Source organism: Coenobita brevimanus, chromosome 1 (genome assembly GCF_032717465.1).
Source record: "Coenobita brevimanus isolate Jiangsu-jjx chromosome 1, ASM3271746v2, whole genome shotgun sequence".
NCBI lineage: Eukaryota > Metazoa > Arthropoda > Malacostraca > Decapoda > Coenobitidae > Coenobita > Coenobita brevimanus.
This window is the reverse complement of record NC_136954.1, coordinates 37,917,751-37,939,397: the sequence shown is the minus strand read 5'-3', so window position 1 is coordinate 37,939,397 and position 21,647 is coordinate 37,917,751. Positions and strand designations below refer to the sequence as shown.

General features: G+C 41.5%; 1 pseudogene; it reads right to left on the bottom strand.

Annotated features, from left to right (window-relative positions):
* The window catches only part of LOC145394715 (glutamate receptor 1-like), a 289,049-nt pseudogene that overhangs the window by 66,996 nt on the left and 200,406 nt on the right, over window positions 1-21,647 (bottom strand).

Sequence of the window (21,647 nt, the reverse complement as noted above, 5' to 3'; positions counted from 1 at the left end):
CTCTCTCTCTCTCTCTCTCTCCCTCTCAGAGGTCTCTGTTTGAATACAAAAATTAATGAGAAAGGCGTCATGGACATGGCTAATGGAAAATATTTTCAGTTCCTTGACTATGAAAGGATTTGTTTGATCTGAATCACATTTGAATTACATCGCCAAACAAAAGGAGAAATAAAAAAATAACGCAAGGAAGAAAGAACACAAATAGGTCATCACATCGAGGGAGCTAATGACAAAAGCAAAAACTACAAAAAAAAAAACAGCCGATATTCACACTTAAATATTAATCATCTAATACCCAGCTAACTATAATATGCTCAAGCTGAAAAAAAAAAAAAAAAAAAAAAAAAGTCTGTGGCAGCCAACACAAAACATACGAGTAACAATTTTACAGAAGGGAATTAATATACAGGCCTTGGCTCTCGTCGCAAAAAAAAAAAAAAAAAAAAAAAATACTGTCAGGAGCAAAATTTCGCCAGCACTCCTCTGCCAACATTGTGTTCTGCTTTCCTTATTTCTCATTCCTCCAAACATCAGAGAGTATCCTTTTTATACTCTTTTTACTCTTAACTTGGCCTAAAATTTCCATCTCCTTAAATGCTGAGATATAATAAGAGATTAGCACTAGAATATGATGCCAGTCACGAAGTGCAATGGAGAGGATGATAAGCAGCAATATTGGCTCTTTCCGTCGCTGAGCAATAAGTTGCAGAAGGACCAATATCCGGGCCAAGAGTGTGTAACAGAACTACGAGTATAATTAGCCGTGTGCTTCATGCTGCTATCACATCACGTTACACCTATATTCTTTTTACTCTAACCTGCCATAAGACTGCTATATAGGCTACCTATCTTGAATGCTGAGGTATAACAAAAGATTAACACTACTATATAATGCTAGTCACGAAGTAGTTCTGTGGAAAGCATGTAGAGCTGTAGCATTGTCTTTTTCTGCCTCTTCGGTACATGAAATAAGAAGCAAAGGGACGAAAATCTAGGCCAAGTTAATGTGAAATGAGTACAGTATATAAGAGACGGGTTGAACTTTATACCGTGATACTAACTTATTGAAGAAAGAATCATTATAAGTAATAGTGAATTTAACTTGTGACCAAGGAGATTCATGCCTGCCTCATAACTACTGCTCATTGCAGTTTATGGAACCACAACTTAGTATTCAAGTTATGGGAGTGGCTCAGATCCTCCAGATGAAAATAAACCAACACTACTGGTAATTTCGTTATCCTCATACAAAAGTTGGTGTGTGCTTCATATTGCTATTCCATAACGTTCCATCAAGCACCACAGAAGAAAGGGAATCATTACTGGAAGTTGACTGAAGAAGAGACTGAGGCAGACGAAAAACCAGCATCGAAAATATTATACATTTAAACTAACTTTGAATGCAGCTTGTCGATTTCTGGATCAAAATTGACGGGAGAATATGGAGAATGACTATCTATCTATCTATTGCCAGATGCCTTAATCCCGTAATGGGTGGGCACAAACAAATCACCTCCATGTCTCCTCGTCCCCTGCCATTTCACTGCCCTGCTCCCAGCACACACACCCCTCTCTCATATACCTCTCCACTCCATCCCTCCATCTCATCCTTGTCCTCCACCTCCACCTCACCCACATACACTCTCCTCGTTAGTCTTTCACTCTCCATCCTCTCCACATGGCCAAACCACCTCAGTGTGTTTCTCCTAACGATTCGTATCACATACACATCCACACCACAACGATCCTTCACTTCCTCATTTGTCACTCTGTCTCTCCATGTGACTCCACATGCTCCTCTCAAATAATTCACTTCCAGAGTTCTCACTCTTGACTTTCTGTCCCTCCAACAAGGCCCAAGCTTCACTTCCATACATTAGAGTTGGTATCACAATACTGTCATGTAGTAACTTTTTCACTTCCATGCTCACTTCCCTGTTTCTTATCACTGCTTTCAAGGAACCAGCAACTTTCTTCCCTGTTGTACCCTTTCAAGCACTTCACCCTCTAAACTTCCGTCCTTACTCATCACACTACCCAAGTACTTAAACGCACACACATTTTCCATTTCCGCCTCATCCAACCTCACTGTACATACACTGACTTCACCTCTCTCGAAGACAATAACTTTACTTCTCCCTACATTCACCTTAGATTCCGTTTCTTACATACTCTCCCAGACTCATCTACCAAGCCTTCCAGCTCCCCTTCGTCTTCACTTAACAACACAGGATCATCAGCAAACAACAGTGCAGGGAGTTTCCAAACACTGCCCTCTCTCATTAGGGCCGCTCCAACATCCACTGTCCTACCTTGTATCTCTTTTATAAATCCATCCATATACAGATTGAACAACCATGGAGACATGGCACATCTGTTTCAATCCAATCTTCGAAGAGAAAAATTCACTCAGTTCACTATCCACACGCATGCCTTAGCATCCTCATACATACTCTTCACGGCATTCAACAACTTCCCATCTACTCCATATATTCTTAATACTTTCCACAGTCCTTGTCTATCCACCCTGTCACATGCTTTCTCAAAATCCATGAAGGCCCCATACAAATTCTTTCCTTTCTCTAGAAATATGATCTAAGAACTAATATCTGATCTACACAACCTCTTCCCTTCTTAAAGCCTCCCTGTTCTTCTCCAACTAATTCCTCTGTAATTTCCCTAATTCTGTCAATAAGTATCCTACCGTATACTTTTCCTGTTACACTAAGAAGACAAATGTCCCTATGATTACCACAAGAAAGCAAAGAAAATTAGCTCCTTAAAACTTTGAAATTCGAATATACCTTGTCGAATTTGGAAGTATTAGAGAGAGAGAGAGAGAGAGAGAGAGAGAGAGAGAATCCTAGTAGCATTTCGGAACTGTGAAGGCTGAAAAGGAAATTTCGAAAACTGGCCATTCTGTGACGAAGTAATCAGCAGTCCAGGTAGTGAAGGAAATGATAATGCTAATGCTAATTACTACTCAGACGACAGTAAAGGAAAGAAGGCAATATTACTGATTATATTATCCAGCGTCTTACCCGATCTTTCACAAAATCCGCTAAAAAACTCCGCTAATGCCACCTCATTAACCTTGAATAATATAGCCATCGCAGGTTTCAATATTGACGGTTCCCCTGATAACATATAACGCATCCTGAATAAGACAACCATCGCGTGTTTCAGTACGGACGGCTCGGCTACTTACATCACACAATTCCTGAATTTTATAGCCAACCCATGTTTCAGTTTAGACGACAAGATTTTAGCACTCAAGACGTGACATGACAAGGTGTGAGGTGCCATCAGCTGGAGGTGTGAAGGATTTAAGTACTGGTTTTGTCTTCACCTGAGGGAAGTGGACCAGACCTGAACACTAAGACGTGGCAGCATGAAATTAAATGACCCTTAGTTACGAGGTAAATGTGGGTTGTCTTAGTTACTATACTCCTTTGACTCTAACTTGGCCCAGATTTTTGTCCTTTAGCAGCTTATTCATACAGCTCAAACAAAACAGCAGATGAGGACAGTACTACATATCCATTCCATTCCATAGCACTTCTTCATGACAAGTACTGCATTCTAATGCTCATGTATTCTAACAACTAGGCATTCATGATGTTGAGATCGCAATTTTAGGCCAAATTAGTGTAAAAACAATATAGTCAAACAGACCCGGATATGTAAATCTCTATGGCTATCAGTTGAGCTGAAAGAGGGTAGGGAGTTTGTTATCGGTTTTTCTAACCTAACAAACCCCCTACATTTGAGAATGCACTGTCCGATAACGATACGCAAGATGATCTGAAAGGTGTGATGTAAAAAATATACCACATTAGTATGGTGATTTTATTGTGATATGTCTACTCCTGTCATTGTAATGCAGAAATATGTGTCTGTGATAGAGAACATTAGGCATATTATATTGAGATACATAATGACAGTATTACTTGGCTCGATTCCTTCACCCACTCATCCACTGGTATTGTACATTCTCTCTCTCTCTCTCTCTCTCTCTCTCTCTCTCTCTCTCTCTCTCTCTCTCTCTCTCAAAGTTAAAGAGGGCAATGTAAAAGGACGATGTAAAGGGTGATTTTATTGTGGAAAGCGTACAGAGAGTGAGGTCTCACCCCTTGGCTGCCTCTATAATAGCTGACCAAGTGTTCTACTTTCTTCAGTTCTATCACCTATGTTAAGTCCCCTACCTGACACCTATTCATGCATGTTACGCATTCTTCCCTAGTCAAGACACGAATTGTTTGAGAGGCGTATAAGTGTTTTGTTCATCACCAAATTATATAAATAAAAACGACCTGAGATGAAAAGTAGAGATGAAGATGGTGAAATTGAAGATGATATTAAGGGCGGTGAATGATGGCAGCAGTCACATTAACCAGATCACTACTCATCCATGATTAGAAACATGAATACTCTCCTTTGGTATCTTATCGGTTAATTAGATCGAAAAGAGGGATATCCACTCGTGTGTGTGTGTGTGTGTGTGTGTGTGTGTGTGTGTGTGTGTGTGTGTGTGTGTGTGTGTGTGTGTGTGTGTGTGTGTGTGTGTGTGTGTGTGTGTGTGTGTGTGTGTGTGTGTGTGTGTGTGTGTGTGTGTGTGTGTGTGTGTGTGTGTGTGTGTGTGACGAAAGAAAAGTCTTTTCATACTTAATCTGATTATCCATTCCCATCCGCTTCATGCAACGATTTTTTTATTTTTTTTTTGCTTTAACCTTTTCATTCCTTTTGTTTTTCGCTGAGCGGTAAGTCACATCTGGTAAGTATATCTATACTATTATACTGCACACACTTATGCTACTGATCTTTCCCTTCAGCCTCATTACCGCACAGTATTTTCCCCTGTAATCTTCCCATACCAGGCATTTTTGTAGATATATTTCGCGCCCTGTCGTTTTGTCTGTAAATTTTTTGTTTGCCTATTTTCACACCTTCGCCTCTAGCGAACAATATTTTATCTGTAATTCTTTCACTATAATTTTTTTTTTTTTCGTACCCAAAATTTTTATACATACTGTACTGTTTATACCGTCTTTCACAAACTTGTGCTTCTGATCTCTCCCTACCGCCTTCAACAGCCAATAATTTCCATTGTTAATTTTTATATATCATGCATTTTTTAAATACATTTGGAACCCAATGTGTTTATGTCTCTCTGTAACACGTAGTTTTCTTATTTGTACACACCATTTCTACTTGACCCAACTTCTCATCTAACGAGCAATGTTTTCCACGTTTTTAGATGCAGTCATTTCATCCACCCATTCTTCCAACATCCACTCTTTTACTGATACATCAGGAGTGTAGGGGCCCGGGGATAGGCTACTTGTCGGACATTAAAGGCGAGTAACCCGTCAACCTCTGAGTGGCACTGTGAGCAATAATACCTTCACAGGTTAAAAGGTTAAGGCTACAGAAATGAATAACGTTGCTAAGCGCCTCACACCGTCTGCCCCTTTAACTTACCATACCAGCCCTCGGATGTAAGCCCTCATAGGCCACAACCGGTTAGATAGTCTTAGCCAACCACTAGGTATTTCTTTACATAAATGCCATCCAGTGTAGTAAATGGTTTCCTTGGGTACACGAAACAATGCAGCTTGTCATCCAATGTACAGTCAGCTGAAGGCAGTGCTACATTAAGCGAGCGGATGATGCGCCCCCACATCTACCACAATTTTCACAAAGGTAAATTTCGTTACTGGTATTGTTATGGATATTTTTATACAGACTTTTCATAAACAACTGCTACTGATTTTTCACCCTCCGTCTCCAGCCATATTTTCATTTTTTCTCCTCACATTTACCGTTTTTCGTGGATAAATTTCAACCTTACCATTTTCTTTAAACAATTCATACTTCGCTTTTTTCTTGTCTAATTTATATCATACTCAGTGTAATTTATTCACACTGGGAGTTTTAGCTTTCTTTTAATCTTCTCAAACTACTAATTCTCTGTGTAAGTTATTAATATTAGGAGTTTTAGCTTTTGTTTTCTCAATTTTTTCACACTGTTCATATTATCATCCAAATTTATTTGTACTAGGCGTTATACTTTTTAAAATCTTTTCATATTAATCACATTATCAGTATAATTTATTCATAACTGGCGTTACCATTTTTCAGTCTTTCTAAACTAATAATAATCTCAGTATAATTTCTTCATACTACAAGTTTCACCCTTTTTTTTTTTTTTTTCAATCTTCCCATACTAATCATATTCTCTGTAACATTTTCATACTGGCGTTCTTCGTGGAGTCATATTTCCCAGCAGGTACAGCCATCAGCAAGAGTACGACGACAAACCTCTGCCAGCCTTTTGTCCTGCCTCAGATATTTCTCCCTCCTCCCCAGATGACAGACGGTGCTCTCGTTTCTCATGTTCTTGTTTTGTGTTTGATATTGCTGTGAAGCTCACGGCTTCACTCATAATAATCCACAGATTCTGTTGACTCCCTGATTCTACCACTGGCTGAGTTACACATCCACCAAGCCCTAACGTTCAGTGTTAAGGAGGTTGTTCGGAGCTTCGAAAACTATCTTTGCACTGGTGACCGATTGTTTGACATTGAGCACTGTTGCCTATAGCGTTTTTTCTTTAGGGACTCTTTCTGAATGGACTGTTTACTTCACATGTTACATATTCTTCCTTCATGCCATATTGATTAAATTATTGGCTATGTACAACTATGAGTGATTAATGGAGAATATTTTCATACGTTTCGTTCACTGTTTTCAAATGTACGCGGATGGTTGTAAAGATAGTTTTTTGACAGTGTGTACACGTAAGGAAAATTTTGATTACATTGTTACTCGTGCATAAAAATAAGCAAAATAAATAAATAAAATAAAAATAAATACAGCTTCGAACCACCAACATCAGGTCTTCGTCTGGTGTGAAACTCTAGTTAAGACATCCATCTAGTCAGGGAAAAAATTACAGGTTAAGTAGAAATAATGCCAAAACTCTCTCACTCTCTCTCTTGAAAATTCGTCCCCGAAGTCCCAACAGTCCTCCTACGTGCAACCAACCGCGCCACAAGGCTCCATATATCACTGTGTGCAATTTTCCCCAACATCCCTTTCATGTTAGCTACTGATGTCTTATGATGGATTTTCTACCCTCCCCCACTATTAGATGTTCCTCTTTCACGTATTTTTTGTCTTTCCTATTTTTCCCCCACTATCCTCGTCTGCTCTTCCTATTTTTATCCTACGATGGTCACCCGTACAAGGAATATTCCACCAAGATCTTTTGTACTCCTCTTGTCCCCCAACCAAGAGCTTTATGTTAGGATTTTTTTTTCCAACTTGTATCCTATGCAATTCTTCAGCTTTCCTCCGTGGTTTCCTTTATATTTCACCTTACGTGTTTTTTTTTAATCTACCATCGAACGCATTCTTTCATCTCTCATTTTATGCATTTCTTATCCAACAGTCATTCGTCCTTGTCCCGGATGCATTTTTCTTTTATATTGCGCATATTTTTTTCTTACGGCCGTTTTCCCTTATTACACATTTTTTTCCCCTTCACTAATCCTTTGTACTGCACTTTTTCTTCTTCCATTATTTTTCGTTCTGGGTCTTTTACTTCCCAATTCTTTCACACTGCACCTTTTCTCCTGCAAGTAATCGTTGGCAATTCTTTCCTCCCTCTCCTTTTTTTTTCCTTCATAAACTTTCATAATACGCTTTTTCCTTCCCCGAAATCTCAGGATATCCGCATCCATCGCATCAACAGTTACCATGGGTTACTCAAAGACCCATTAAAAGATAAGATCCTTGATTATCTTAGGCATTAATGTTTCGCCCACTTCATGGTCTGAGAAAATATAGGCCCTCACCTCTAAATGATGCTTTAATGAACCAATGTGTCAGGCATTCTGGCCATAATTATAATATTTCGCGTTACCCATACCACTGCCGGTCACGATGTATGTATGTATAAGTATGTATGCACGTAAGTATATATATATGTAAAAAAAAAAAAAAATCCCCTTCCCCGGTAAACACTTCTAAAGGCACCTGTACACACGCACCCACTAGGGAGTCCAGTAGCTGCCATTCCGATCTTGGTCCTGACTGATACCCTCTGTGGGGATGCCTTGGCCATTTTTGTGCTCCTGCAACGGTGTGGTTTGGTGAAATGTGGGTGGCAAAGTGTACCGTGTTATGGCCTGGATTTAGATTTAGTAGTCAGGGTACGTTTGTATGAGAGAGAGAGAGAGAGAGAGAGAGAGAGAGAGAGAGAGAGAGAGAGAGAATGGGGATACTTACGTCCAGTGATGTGTGCTTTGGCCACTTATGTATGTACTCTGCGACGGCATCACCACGCCCCTAGCAGGGCAAGCATTTTCTAGAGTGCAAAGTTTGAAGATGTTTGTGTAATTCTACCCGACAGTGTGTATATCATGAACCTTCACATATCATCTTCTAATGATTCTTCTTTCTTAAAAACATATGCAAATTACGAGTAAATATTTGCAGTTTCACTGGACCCAATGATTTCCTCCTCCCTTATCTGCCTTTTCTTTCTTATCAATCTTTTTCTTCGTTTACTCATCCTTTTCGTTTTTCCTTTCTTTTTTCCTATGCCCTTCTTTTCCACAGATCTTCCTTGCTTCTCTTCAGTTCTTTCTTCCCTTATCTTGTTTTTCCCCATCTTGTTTTCTTCTGCACTTGACCCGTCATGCACACACACCAGTCTGGAACTATCTCACCTTCTCTTATTCCCAGTATTATTATTTCGCCTGCCTCCCTTCTTTTTTCTCTAGCATTTCCCATCTTCTCTCTTCTTTCCTCTCTCCTCTCTTCTCTACTAAATCCTTCTCTCCCTCTTCCCTTCTAGGAGCCATCTTATCCTTTCGTTTTCCTTATCTTCTCGTGTCTCCTTTTTCTTTATCTCCACCTTGACTGTCGTTATTCTTTCTTCTCTTGTCCTCCATTTGACCCTCCTCTCTTTTTTATTTCATTCTTCTCTCTCCTCCTCTTCCGTCTCTCTCTCCTGTCCCCCTTCCCTCTGTGCACTCACCATAGCTGGAAACCAACACACTTTTTGTCTTCATCTGAACCCTAGTCCTCCTTTTGCCCTCTTCTCATTGTATTTTTTTTTCTTGCTTTGCTTCTTATTTACCCTACTTATTCCTCAGTCTCGCGTGTCTCCTCTCTCTCCCTTTGTCTGTCTCCCGTCTTCTCCTGCTCCTCGTTTCAGTCCTCTTTCATAACTCTTACTTTCGACTCTCCTCCCCGTTCATTCTTTCGCTTTCTTTGATCTCTACGTTTATCATTTATTTCTTTTCATTCCTTTTCCCTCTTGTTTCTCTTCGTTTTGCCTTCCATCTTCACCTCGTCTTGTTCCCTCTTGTTCCGAATAAACACCACAGCCTGGAACCACTTCAGTCTTCTGTGTTTGTTTCTGTTCTTCTTCCTCTTTGTTTTGTTCCTCTTCCTTTTATTCTAATTTCTCTTCTTTTTTCTCCTCTTCCTTTTCCTCTTTCACTTCCCATGGCTTCTCCTTTCTTCTTGTTTTTCCTTTCTTCTTGTCAGTCTTTATTCCTCCTTTTATTCTTCCTTCTTGTGATCCCTTCCTTCACGTTTCTCCTCTTTATTCTTCTTTCTTGTGACCCCTTTCTTCTCCTACTCTTGGTTCCCCCTGTACGTACACCATAGCCTCGGGTTATCTCTCTCATATCCTTTCTCAACCTCCCTCCTCCTCTCCTTTCCTCCTTCGCTTTCCTTCCTTTCTTATCCCTCCTTTCACCTTCTTTTATCCTATATAGTTCTTCCTCTTCTCCTTTTGTTTTCGTCTTCTTGCTCCTCCACAATACTGCTAATATTTCTCATCTTTCTTTTCTCCCCTTTACCGACCATCTCCTCCTCCTCCTCCTCCTCCTCCTCCTCCTGATCGTTCAGTTTCATTCTTGTGTCTTTTCTTTCCCTTTCCTCCTCCTCCTCCTATTCCCCATCGTTTGCCGAACCCACAGGGGCGGCCAAATTCAGTGCGTGTCCCAAACTGTTACTCTCTGTCACCATACATTTTGAATGATGAAATCTGGCAAGACAGAACCGCAGAGTTTTATGAATGTCACTGGCGGGGAGTGTTGGAGGCGAGTCGTGTGTATTGAGATGCGTGTTGAGTTCATTTGGGTTATGTCTAAGAGGTGTCTAAGAACAAACGACACCTTCTGTTATACGCTGGGGTGGTGGATACGGTTAGGGTGTGTGCGGCTACTAGATGTGTCCATTGTCATATTCTACTCTCCTTACAACTCGTTTTTCCTCCTCCTCCTCCTCCTCCTCTCTCTCTCTCTCCTGCCAGCAATCTCCCCACCTCATGTGCCAATATCACGGTCATCTCAGATCCACTCTTCCTTCCTTTTCCTCTTTACCACCTTTTTAAATTCACATATCCCCATTATCCTCCCCCTCCCTTTCTCTCTCTCTCTCCCCCCATTACTCCCCCCTTATCTCTCTCTCTCTCTCTCTCCCCATCACTCCCTCTCTCTCCCCATTACTCCCTCTCTCTCTCTCTCCATTACTCCCTCTCTCTCTCTCTCTCTTTCTGTTTTCCATCTCCTTTACCCTTCCTTTCTCTCCCCTTTCCATTCCTCCTTTTCCTCTCTTCTGTTCTCCCCTGTTCCTCGTTTTCCTCCTCCTCTCCTCTCTTCCTCTCACCAACAATCCCCCCCACCTCATGTGTTCCTATATATATGTCTCACCTGATCCTCTCCTCCCCCCCGCTCCTCATGATATTGCCTTTATGTTCTCCCCCATGGCCACTTTACAGTCTCTCTCTCTCTCTCTCTCTCTCACACACACACACACACACACACACACACACACACACACACACACACACACACACACACCAATGTTGGCAACTCGCAGACAAAATATTAAATGGCTCACAGTCGAATTCTTAGGCCTGACAGCATGAGGGTGTGGACATTCCTCTGTTTTCTAACGGCCATTTGTTATTATTTATTCGTCAGTTTGGCATTCCAGATATGTACAAGGACCACTGACTATGCCTGCACTTGTTACCAGACAAGTTAACACTATACTTCCCTTAAAAAAAAAAAAAAAAAAAAAAAAAAAAAAAAAAAAAAAAAGAAGAAGATAAGTCCCTCATGTAATTTTTTGCGCTACTTAACAGCTGTGTGTGTGTGTGTGTGTGTGAGAGAGAGAGAAAGAGAGAGAGAGAGAGAGAGAGAGAGAGAGAGAGAGAGTGCAGGGTCGTCTGTCATTTACATACTCAAAGGGTTAAAATGGATACATGAAAGATAACGAGACACAAGAGCAGTGGTGAGGTGAGAGAAAAGAAAAAGATAATGTTAACATTATATTGCTGAACTTCTTAGCCAGCAGTAGTTACAGACCCAGGTTCTTCTGTATCGTGAATCTGGTCGACTGCAGGCTGGAGTCGGCCTTCTCCGACCGTCCATCCTCCTCCTTTCGGGGGAAGTAGTTGAGGGACGTTTGTACAACCAGGCAGCTTACCCGACCAGTTATATCGGTGCCACCACATGAAGGCATCCCTCTCCAACACCAACCCTTCACTATGATGATGTATTTTTTATACCTGATATGTCTAGGCCATTTTATTTAACTTAGCGACTTTTTGAACGGTGATTTCCATTCTGTGTACTATTTTTACACGTTCCCTTACCTAGAAAGTTCAAGATTAGGTTGGGTTTGTTTTCTTAGTATCAGGTTAGGTTAGTTTGTCAGCCGGTTAGGTTAGGTTTGTTTTCTTAGTATCAGGTAGGTTTGTTAGTCAGTTAGGTAATCTGTCAGGCTGGGTTAGGTTGGGATAAGTTAAGGTAGAGAAAAAAATAAGAAAAACTGGAAGAATGCCCTTGCTTATAAAATGAAACTCAGCACAGAATGCAACAACGGTATACATAACGGAAATCTGGGAACCGTAGATGCTGCTTAATGGTTCCCATTATCTCTCTCACTCCTAGCTGATAAAAACAGTTTGGAGTAGGGAAGAGAAAATAAAAACGCACGGTACTGGACTGAAGATGCTAATACTCACTTTGACTGTCTGTGTTGTAGGTCGAGAGAGAGAGAGAGAGAGAGAGAGAGAGAGAGAAAGAGAGAGAAACTCAACACACACTACACCCCTTTGACGATCTCTGTGTTTAAGATCATCTCCGACGAAAGACAGCAAAAATTAAGAAATGAACTACGAGAGATAAAAGCTAATGATAACGCACTATATTAGATAAATTCGACACTCACTTTGACCGTCTCGCTGTTGAGTGTCATTTCCACCACGTCCAGTGAGTACAGCTTCCTCTTACCCTCGTCCGTGAAGCTGATGTTGCCTGTCAGTCCCTCCATCTCAACCTGCAACAACAATACCAAGATAATGCAAGAAACACACCAACAATACCAAGATAATGCAAGAAACACACCAACAATACCAAGATAATGCAAGAAACACAACAACAATACCAAGATAATGCAAGAAACACACCAACAATACCAAGATAATGCAAGAAACACACCAACAATACCAAGATAATGCAAGAAACACAACAACAATATCAAGATAATGCAAGAAACACACCAACAATACTAAGATAATGTAAGAAACACACCAACAATACTAAGATAATGCAAGAAACACACCAACAACACCAAGATAATGCAAGAAACACACCAACAATACCAAGATAATGCAAGAAACACACCAACACAACAATACCAAGATAATGCAAGAAACACAACAACAATACCAAGATAATGCAAGAAACACAACAACACAACAATACCAAGATAATGCAAGAAACACAACAACAATACCAAGATAATGCAAGAAACACAACAACAATACCAAGATAATGCAAGAAACACAACAACACAACAATACCAAGATAATGCAAGAAACACAACAATACAAAGATAATGCAAGAAACACAACAACAATACCAAGATAATGCAAGAAACACAACAACAATACCAAGATAATGCAAGAAACACAACAACAATACCAAGATAATGCAAGAAACACAACAACAATACCAAGATAATGCAAGAAACACAACAACACAACAATACCAAGATAATGCAAGAAACACAACAACAATACCAAGATAATGCAAGAAACACACCAACAATACCAAGATAATGCAAGAAACACACCAACAATACCAAGATAATGCAAGAAACACAACAACAATACCAAGATAATGCAAGAAACACACCAACAATACCAAGATAATGCAAGAAACACACCAACAATACCAAGATAATGCAAGAAACACACCAACAATACCAAGATAATGCAAGAAACACACCAACAATACCAAGATAATGCAAGAAACACACCAACAATACCAAGATAATGCAAGAAACACACCAACAATACCAAGATAATGCAAGAAACACACCAACAATACCAAGATAATGCAAGAAACACACCAACAATACCAAGATAATGCAAGAAACACACCAACAATACCAAGATAATGCAAGAAAAGCACACCAACAATACCAAGATAATGCAAGAAACACACCAACAATACCAAGATAATGCAAGAAAAACACACCAACAATACCAAGATAATGCAAGAAACACACACCAATAATACCATGATATTGCATGAAAAACACATCAACAACAACACTCATTATGGGTAACGAAATTATTTGCTGGTTTGCTTTCACGTGATGGTACTGGTCTCCTCTGCCAAATCAAATACTAAGTCGTGGCTGCGTGTAAGTTCGATGAATTTTAGCTATGGGGTACCAATGAGTCTCCTTAGTTTCTAGCCAAATAAACCATCCAGTCTGAATACACATGGCCATTAAATGAGCTGAAAACGGTCATGAATATCTGTCATGTTAAATTTTAAAAGAGTGCTATAACATAAAATACAAATTTTCCGTTTGACAGTCTGTTTGCTTCACAGGACAGAGTCAACTCAGACAGATCTGACCAAATCTGAGTCAAAGTTGGAAGAAAGGATAAGAGCTAGGCAAGGATGAAGCAAGTAGATTTCTAGAGTAATCTGTCGAAGGTCAAGGTCACAGAGCAAGGTAAAATATTCGACACTTGAAACAGCTGGAGAGCGTGGGTGTTGCAATCCCAGTGCTGCTGCTTGTCATTATATTATTAATATTACTGATCTTGCTATTGTTTTTTATTTTCAATTTCCAAGAGAGAGAGAGAGAGAATTTAGATCCTTGAGAGGTACAGTATCAGTGTCAAAGCGAGACCACCTCTCTCTCTCTCTCTCTCTCTCGTTAACATAGTAATGTGCGTTTAACAGTGCACCACCAGCCCCATGCCTCAGCTCACCCTGCTGCTGTCTGTGTCATATTCCCATAAACCTGCTGCACACCTCATCCGCTAAGCACCCTACCACCGCTGCCATACCAATGCCTTCCCTCGTTTACACAAGGATATTATTGTCTGCACAGTCTCCCCATGGACTCATAACACTTCTGTCCAGGATGCAGTGCAACTCCTTCGGTGCGAGAAACCTTTCTTGACTTGAATAATGACGTCTGGAGGTAGAGGTACGGTCAGCATCAAAAGTCCTGTCGCTTCTCCTGCTTTTTCCATTGTCTATGAGAATCTGAGTGGTGAATCTGTAGCAACCGACACAGATGACACTGATCTGTGGCCAAGTAAAATGATCAGTGTAGGTTACTGTGGATTCATCTTACTTGTTTTTAAAGCCGGTGGAAAGAACACCAAGAGACGATAGAACTTATGATGTCGACCGTCCACTGGGGGTCAAATGTTGTGTCCTGCCCCAGCCACAACAAGAATATGTACCAGATAACGACCAGGAAGTTGACTCCCTCGCTTTTAACACTCTTCTTGCAACCCCAACACCTCGCATCCCCAACCTCCCAAACCTCCCCTGCCCTAACTTTCCTACCACCCCAAAAAAAAACCATCCCCCACCTCCCGAATCATTCGGTAGATATTCTTACTGTGACTAGGAGCGGGACACAGCATTTGACCGCCTGTGTACAGGTGAGGGCAGTATGCCTTTAACTCTGTGACAGGTTATTAGCCCACAGTTCTGGCATACAGGGCGATTCCATCATTCAGAATACAGTACACAGTTACCTACCTTAGGTGTTATCGGGGGTATTTATTTCGCTTACCAACTCCAAAGGGGTAAACTTGCACCTGAAATGAGTGGTGCGACCTGTCACAGCAAAATTCATAACTGGTGTTATCGTGTTGGCAACTGCAGCTGGCAATGTTGACCACTGGGCCACTGGGGTTTTATATCAACAATGCAATTAAACAATAAATCATCGGACTGACGGTTGACCCGTTCGCTCCGAGGACGTCTTTTGCAATTTATTTTAGCTACCTCTGGCCGATTTTACTCAGGAGAGACATCTTTTAGCAGAAGTGATAATAAAGACACTTCAAACCTCTTCACTACGAAATGTTTCCTCTATGCTGAGTCAAATCGACAGGAAATGGTAGGAATACAATACATACTGTAGGCTACATGACGTCCTCAGGTTGAAAAGATGAAAAAGACGCGGTTAATCATATTTATTAGCCTTCAAAATCTGATGACGTGTTATCTTGGTATTTCCAGACGATTTTATTCGACATACGATATACTTTCCGTGCTGGAAGGGTTAGATATATTCTTCAGTAACTTCATCACTGCCGAGGTGCCCACCTAAATTGAAGGAAATAGTGTGGTGACAGCAAGAATGTATCACAAAACAGTCCCGTACTGGAAGGATTAATTTTCCACCTTGACCTCCTAAATCTCTTACCAAGAAAAACACACAGCAACACACTTGGTCATTTCGAAGCTACTTGTTATTAAGAAGTTTTTTAACTAACAAAACTATTTTATGGGTTAAAAGGCAAAGAGAGAATAGCAGGAAACCCCATCCCCCCCTTCCTCCGCCCATCAAACCCTCCAGACGAAGCCTGCAGGAAATCGTGAGAAGGTCCACAATGCAAAATGGAAACACTGTCATAGAAATTTGATAGGAAAGGCCTGGAAATCATATTCTAAACTATCTTAACCTGAAAGCGAGTAATTCAGCAGTATGTATATATCGATGTTTTACGGATGTGTCTCCCAGGCTTTAACGTGCAAGAAAACATCATAATCCTGTATCTTTTTTTTTTTTTTCTTAAACTCTAGCTTGGCCTACAACTGTCCTCTCTCCATCTTGATTGTTAAGTTGTTTGCAAGATTTAAAACTAGAAATTCGAAAATAGGATACTAGTCATGAAAAGTGTTACGTAAAGGAAGTCAAGCCGCGACTTTTCTGCCAAATGTACTACGTAAAAGAAGGTGGAAACGGACGAAAATCTGAGCCAAGTGAAGGTAAATGAACTGTAGCTATGCACTCTCTGCACCCGAATATTCTACCTATGATCATTTTACTGTGACGACCTAAAACTGCCATCTCTCCATCTGAATGCTTAGCTGTAACAACAGATTAACACTAGAATATGATGCTAGTCATGAAGTTGTGCTGTGGAGAGGATGCAGAATTTAAGCACTGAACTGTAACAATAGATTAACACTAGAATATGATGCTAGTCACGAAGTAGTGCTATGGAAAGGATGCAGAAATTATGCACTCTCTTGTTCTGCCATTCACCTACACGAAATAAGTGGCATTGGGACGAAAATTTGGGCATGTTACGGTAATAAGGTTACAGTGCTTTAATTATCCTCTATAGCACCATAACATGTTCACAGTGCCACTATTACATATTACACATCGTCTTTAGGTGTCTGGCGTCATCATTATTCTTTCTTGACAGCATTACCCTAGGTCCATCCTGACACCCTAATGTTCCACACTGCCAACCTAATTTTACACCCTGACACCTTATAATTCCACACAACACATTTTTTACACCCTGACACCATACCCATCTTTCATAACACTCTGATATGCTACTCAGACAATTAATGCTACAACCTAAGACAGACATTCCCACATAATCAATGAAGAAACACCAACATCCCGATCGGAACACACTACTACATGCCACCCCTAATGTCATCCACCCATCAAAATTATCCTTAAACAGAGCTGGTCGAGTCCACTTGGCTAGGGTTAGATCAGGACATCACTCAGCCCTGGTCATTGCTAGTTTAGATTTGGGTTGGATGGAATCAGAGATGACATTTGCCCCGCTTGTTGAACAAGCCCACACAACATAACATACACAATGGAGCACTGCACAGCACACGCTACACTAGGATGCAGACACAACGTCAACGGTGTATAGAACCTATAGGACAACCTCATAGGGGCGGTTGTTTACCTGCGGTCGACGACTACGTTTGGTCAGGCGGTCTTGGGTTAAGCAATATGAATAACAACAACATTAACATAAGCAAAAACAACTCCAATACTCCACCCCAGAGAGTTATATTTCCTCTCCAGCACCCTAACCTCTACAGTGCATATCTAACTCTTCACCCACCTTCCTCAAGTCCCTGGTGGTCTTTTGATATTCATTCTTGACATCCTGCCTCCAAGTCCAACCTAACACCACATTATTCCACACTGACACCCAATTCTATATCCTGACACCATTATCACCATTCTTGACACTGATACCCACCCTGGCACCCTAATACTCTTCTCTGGCATCCTAATATAGTACTCCACCCTGGCACCCCAATACACCACAATGGCACTCAAATACTCTACCCTGGCACTCTATTACTCCACCCTGGCACCCTAATACTGCACCCTGACACCCTAATACTTCACGCACTCCATCCTGCCACCTTAATACTCCACCCTGGCACTCCAATACCCCATCCTGTCACCTTATTACTCCAACCTAATACCCAATCCTGGCACCTAATACTTCATCCTGGCTCAATAATACCACACCCAAGCACCCAAATACTCCACCCTGGCACAATAATACTCCACCCTGACACCCTAATACTCCACCCTGACACCCCCAATACTCTACCCTCACACCCCAATACTCCACCCTGGCACCCTAATACTCCACCCTGACACCTTAATACCCCACCCTGACACCCTAATACCCCACCCTGGCACCCTAATACCCCACCCTGGCACCATAATACTCCACCCTGACACCCTCATACTTCACCCTGACACTCTAATACCCCACCCTGGCACCTTAATACCCTACCCTGACACCTACTCCTGGACCCACCTTCCTCAAGTGCCTGGTGATCTTCTCGCCGTGCTCCCAGACGCTCTGATCAGCGTCATTACTGTGGCAGCTGATGATCCGCGGCGCCCCCAGCCCAGGAGACTCACCGAACACGTCCACTTTCTTGTGCTTTAGTCTGGTCAGCGCCTCGGCAACCACCCTCACCGCGTCGTAGATCAGTGCTGACTGGGCCTGGGGAAGAGAGGATGGACTGATTTTAGTGCTGCTGTTGAGGAAGAAAAATAGTAAGACGAGAGGAGGAGGAGGAGGAGGAGGAGGAGGACACAATTCTTAGCACAAAACATGAATGTCGACTAAGCATGTGGAACAGGAGACAAGTTCAGTGCTGTTGGTGGGTGGTTGAGGCGAAAGAGATTCTAAAAGGAAAATATAGAGACGATCATCTTTTCCTTAGCTGCTAAAACCATACCGTACCCTGGAAGACGACTCTCAGGAGTCTTAATGAAAATCGAGGTCCCTAACTGCAGGATATAAGGAGGGAAATTAATGCACTGTCGATTTTGAGCTGCAATCTAATCTCGTTTGAAGATATACGCAGGCATTGGAAAGAGGATGGCGAATTTCTGAAAGTAATATAAGAAGGAGCCTAAAATAATATACTAAGGCGTTGAAGATACAGGGAGACATTGAAAATATTATACCAGGGCGTTGAAAATAGTATATAAATGAATTGTTGGAAGTAATGAATGATGGCGCTGAATATACTATGCAGAAGCGTTCTAAGTAACACAGATGGCGCTGAAAATAACACAGGTGTTGAAAACACAGAGGGCTCTGAAAATAGCACTGATGGCGCTGAAAATATACAAAGGAGCCAAACGCAATGTACTGTACGCAGGAACTGAAAATAATATACAGAGTGGATTATTAGTAGGTATTTACACATGGTTATTTTTACTAGCGGAATATGGGAGACTGCCTTTCACTACGATGCCATCACAACACATCGGTACACTGAACTACGATACACAACATGACACATCACTACACTATGCTACACTTCAGCAAACTACACCACGTTACACTACACTGCATTGCACTACACTAAACTACACTGCACTAAACAATGCTACACTTCACCACACAACACCACAGAACACTACACTGCACTACACAATGCTACACTTCATTACACTACACTACATTAAGCAACACTACACTACGGTATGCTACACTACACAATGCTCACTAAACTATACTACCACACACACACACACACACACACACACACACACACACACACACACACACACACTTTTGCATGACATTGGACATAAATATTTTTCTACACCTCCTGGAATTTAATAAACATGAAGCCTGACAAACTGACACGGAATTAGCATATTTCTGACTTTTATGAACAGTCTAAATGCTAAAAAGTGAAATTATAACAATGACCAAGTGAAAATGCCTTAATACATTTAATCAGACAGACATTTATATTTTTTGGCAGTATGACAGGCTATATTTTTTTTCTTCACCTATTGAACGTGGCAACTGTATTAGAACTGCATGAAGGAGTATTAGTACCCACAATAACCTATGGGCGCGAGGCTGGTGACAGGAAAATGAAAAGTCAAGAGTTACAGCAGTGGAGATGGGAGTCTTAGGAAACATGTGTGTGTGTGTGTGGAATGGAGAGGATGGGAAGTAGTGTGATTCGACTTTAGGTGCCATCCCATAGCACTAAGGAGGGTTATATCCAACCCCTCCAATTCGAAAACTCTCTCTCTCTCTCTCTCGCTCAATCGCTCTCTATTATTCCATGAAATAAATTAAATCATCCATAGGTACCAACAACAAAACAATCCGAAAGGAATATTAATAAAAAAAAAATCCTCGCACTGAACTGGTTAACTCAGTAAAACTGCCACCATTTCCACCGTGCCACCAGCTTTTCCTCAACAAATTTCCAACACTTGACACCACCAGAGGGTCACTCTACAAGCTGGCCAAACTTGTCATGAGTTTCGTTACGGTGGGGCAGAGAGGAGGTCTGGGCGAGACGGCACTCATGGTTTGCTGCAAAGGAATTTGAATGGTTCACCAAAGCAAGCCACCAGGAACGGGGTGTGTGTGTGTGTGTGTGTGTGTGTGTGTGTGTGTGTGTGTGTGTGTGTGTGTGTGTGTGTGTGTGTGTGTGTGTGTGTGTGTGTGTGTGTGTGTGTGTGTGTGTGTGTGTGTGTGTGTGTGTGTGTGTGTGTGTGTGTGTGTGTGTGTGTGTGTGTGTGTGTGTGTGTGTGTGTGTGTGTGTGTGTGTGTGTGTGTGTGTGTGTGTGTGTGTGTGTGTGTGTGTGTGTGTGTGTGTGTGTGTGTGTGTGTGTGTGTGTGTGTGTGTGTGTGTGTGTGTGTGTGTGTGTGTGTGTGTGTGTGTGTGTGTGTGTGTGTGTGTGTGTGTGTGTGTGTGTGTGTGTGTGTGTGTGTGTGTGTGTGTGTGTGTGTGTGTGTGTGTGTGTGTGTGTGTGTGTGTGTGTGTGTGTGTGTGTGTGTGTGTGTGTGTGTGTGTGTGTGTGTGTGTGTGTGTGTGTGTGTGTGTGTGTGTGTGTGTGTGTGTGTGTGTGTGTGTGTGTGTGTGTGTGTGTGTGTGTGTGTGTGTGTGTGTGTGTGTGTGTGTGTGTGTGTGTGTGTGTGTGTGTGTGTGTGTGTGTGTGTGTGTGTGTGTGTGTGTGTGTGTGTGTGTGTGTGTGTGTGTGTGTGTGTGTGTGTGTGTGTGTGTGTGTGTGTGTGTGTGTGTGTCCACATAAAACGAGTGGTGAAGGGAAATACGGAAGGAGCCCATAAAGGGAATGGAGGAGGGGAGAGGTGAAGATGAGGAAGGGGCGTGGTGAACAAGTACTAAAACACCTTAATTAGGATCTGAAGAGCTTGACAAGAACGGTAATAAGACAAGGCTAGACAAGTGTCATTACAGAGGCAGGAAAACGATATGGCCACAGAAGGAGATGGAGATCTTTGAAGGGTGAAAAGAAATTTTAAAATTAAATTATTTTCTCTTCTCTTCTCATGTGAACCGGAGTTCTTAAAGAGGAGCAAGAGTATTTATGTAAGTCTCTCTCTCTCTCTCTCTCTCTCTCGACAAATCCATGTGACTTCTGAGGCAGAGGTTCACTGATCTCAACTCAAAGACATACTTTGCTGTGTGTGTGTGTGTGTGTGTGTGTGTGTGTGTGTGTGTGTGTGTGTGTGTGTGTGTGTGTGTGTGTGTGTGTCTGTCTGTCTGTCTGTCCCATACAGTTCTAAACGGAGAAAACTTTACATACCTGCTACATGGGATACAAGGCTGTATATCTGTACTAAAATGCAGCCTAGTCCGGGAAGAGAATCTGTAGATCTATCTTCCAAAGGAACGCTCCAATTACCACACTGATCTGACATGTAAACAAAACTTACTCTATTATTAAACATAATACGATTCGTCTTTGTATTACATAGCCGGGAA